The 2,500-nt window shown below is 48.2% G+C and overlaps 1 protein-coding gene across 1 annotated transcript in view; it reads left to right on the top strand.

Moving 5' to 3' along the window:
* LOC308282456 (voltage-dependent T-type calcium channel subunit alpha-1H-like) overlaps positions 1–2,500 on the top strand; it is a gene marked incomplete at its 3' end in the record, with an annotated part of 293,092 nt that overhangs the window by 73,838 nt on the left and 216,754 nt on the right. The gene's annotated exons all lie outside the window — the stretch shown is intronic.

The raw sequence follows: 2,500 nt of genomic DNA, 5'->3' as shown, positions 1-2,500 counted from the left end.
CCTTGTACCCAGGGCCCAGAACTTTGTGCGACACCCCTGTCTGTGTAACATCACCATTTAGCCTGTTAGGGACTCATTAAGGCTGACCTGGAGTCAGCTTGTTGCGCTGTGGTAACATCACCATCTAGCCTGTTAGAGACTCATTAAGGCTGACCTGCAGTCAGCTTGTTACGCTGTGGTAACATCACCATCTAGCCTGTTAGGGACTCATTAAGGCTGACCTGGAGTCAGCTTGTTGCGCTGTGTAACATCACCATCTAGCCTGAGACTCATTAAGGCTGACCTGGAGTCAGCTTGTTGCGCTGTGGTAACATCACCATTTAGCCTGTTAGAGACTCATTAAGGCTGACCTGCAGTCAGCTTGTTGCGCTGTGGTAACATCACCATCTAGCCTGTTAGAGACTCATTAGGGCTGACCTGCAGTCAGCTTGTTGCGCTGTGGTAACATCACCATCTAGCCTGTTAGGGACTCATTAAGGCTGACCTGGAGTCAGCTTGTTGCGCTGTGTAACATCACCATCTAGCCTGAGACTCATTAAGGCTGACCTGGAGTCAGCTTGTTGCGCTGTGGTAACATCACCATCTAGCCTGTTAGGGACTCATTAAGGCTGACCTGGAGTCAGCTTGTTGAGCTGTGGTAACATCACCATCTAGCCTGTTAGGGACTCATTAAGGCTGACCTGGAGTCAGCTTGTTGCACTGTGTAACATCACCATCTAGCCTGTTAGGGACTCATTAAGGCTGACCTGCAGTCAGCTTGTTGCACTGTGGTAACATCACCATCTAGCCTGTTAGAGACTCATTAGGGCTGACCTGCAGTCAGCTTGTTGCGCTGTGGTAACATCACCATCTAGCCTGTTAGAGACTCATTAAGGCTGACCTGGAGTCAGCTTGTTGCGCTGTGGTAACATCACCATCTAGCCTGTTAGAGACTCATTAAGGCTGACCTGGAGTCAGCTTGTTGCGCTGTGGTTAACATCACCATCTAGCCTGTTAGAGACTCATTAAGGCTGACCTGCAGTCAGCTTGTTGCGCTGTGGTTAACATCACCATCTAGCCTGTTAGAGACTCATTAAGGCTGACCTGGAGTCAGCTTGTTACGCTGTGGTAACATCACCATCTAGCCTGTTAGAGACTCATTAAGGCTGACCTGGAGTCAGCTTGTTACGCTGTGGTAACATCACCATCTAGCCTGTTAGAGACTCATTAAGGCTGACCTGGAGTCAGCTTGTTACGCTGTGGTAACATCACCATCTAGCCTGTTAGAGACTCATTAGGGCTGACCTGGAGTCAGCTTGTTGCGCTGTGGTAACATCACCATCTAGCCTGTTAGAGACTCATTAAGGCTGACCTGGAGTCAGCTTGTTGCGCTGTGGTAACATCACCATCTAGCCTGTTAGAGACTCATTAGGGCTGACCTGCAGTCAGCTTGTTGCGCTGTGGTTAACATCACCATCTAGCCTGTTAGAGACTCATTAGGGCTGACCTGGAGTCAGCTTGTTGCGCTGTGGTTAACATCACCATTTAGCCTGTTAGAGACTCATTAACAGGGGCGTCACAAGGGGTAGGAAAGTGGGACTGAGTTACTAGGGCCCAAGGTGGAGGGGCCCTAATAACTTTATCTATTGAAAAATAGCAGATATACAAGCTCACAGCGCGGCACTCTGTGCCGCGCTGTGAGCTTGTAGATCTGCTATTTTTGAAAAGTTGTGAAAATGTGTGAAAATCTTTGAATATATGTATTTTTTAAGCGAACATTTCTAACTCAAATTTTGTTTCTGGGGGTCCCTGGAACTAAATATTTTGAGATCGGGGTCCGTGGCCAAATACATATCATCTTGGGGGTCCTTGACATAGGTTTCTTGCACACATTTTCACGATTTTTCAAAAATAGCAGATATACAAGCTCACAGCGCGGCACTCGGTGCCGCGCTGTGAGCTTGTATATCTGCTATTTTTCAATAGTTAACATTCATGGGGGGCCCGCAGTGAATCCTTGTACCCAGGGCCCAGAATTTGGTGTGACGCCCCTGCTCATTAAGGCTGACCTGGAGTCAGCTTGTTGCGCTGTGGTAACATCACCATCTAGCCTGTTAGAGACTCATTAAGGCTGACCTGGAGTCAGCTTGTTGCGCTGTGGTTAACATCACCATCTAGCCTGTTAGAGACTCATTAAGGCTGACCTGGAGTCAGTTTGTTGCGCTGTGGTTAACATCACCATCTAGCCTGTTAGAGACTCATTAAGGCTGACCTGGAGTCAGCTTGTTGCGCTGTGGTTAACATCACCATCTAGCCTGTTAGAGACTCATTAAGGCTGACCTGGAGTCAGTTTGTTGCGCTGTGGTTAACATCACCATCTAGCCTGTTAGAGACTCATTAAGGCTGACCTGGAGTCAGCTTGTTGCGCTGTGGTTAACATCACCATCTAGCCTGTTAGAGACTCATTAAGGCTGACCTGCAGTCAGTTTGTTGCGCTGTGGTTAACATCATCTCAACCACA

This window comes from Nannobrachium achirus (assembly GCF_963921795.1).
Source record: "Nannobrachium achirus genome assembly, chromosome: 3".
NCBI lineage: Eukaryota > Metazoa > Chordata > Actinopteri > Myctophiformes > Myctophidae > Nannobrachium > Nannobrachium achirus.
The sequence above is the reverse complement of the archived record's forward strand: the minus strand, read 5'-3'. Positions and strand labels throughout refer to the sequence as shown.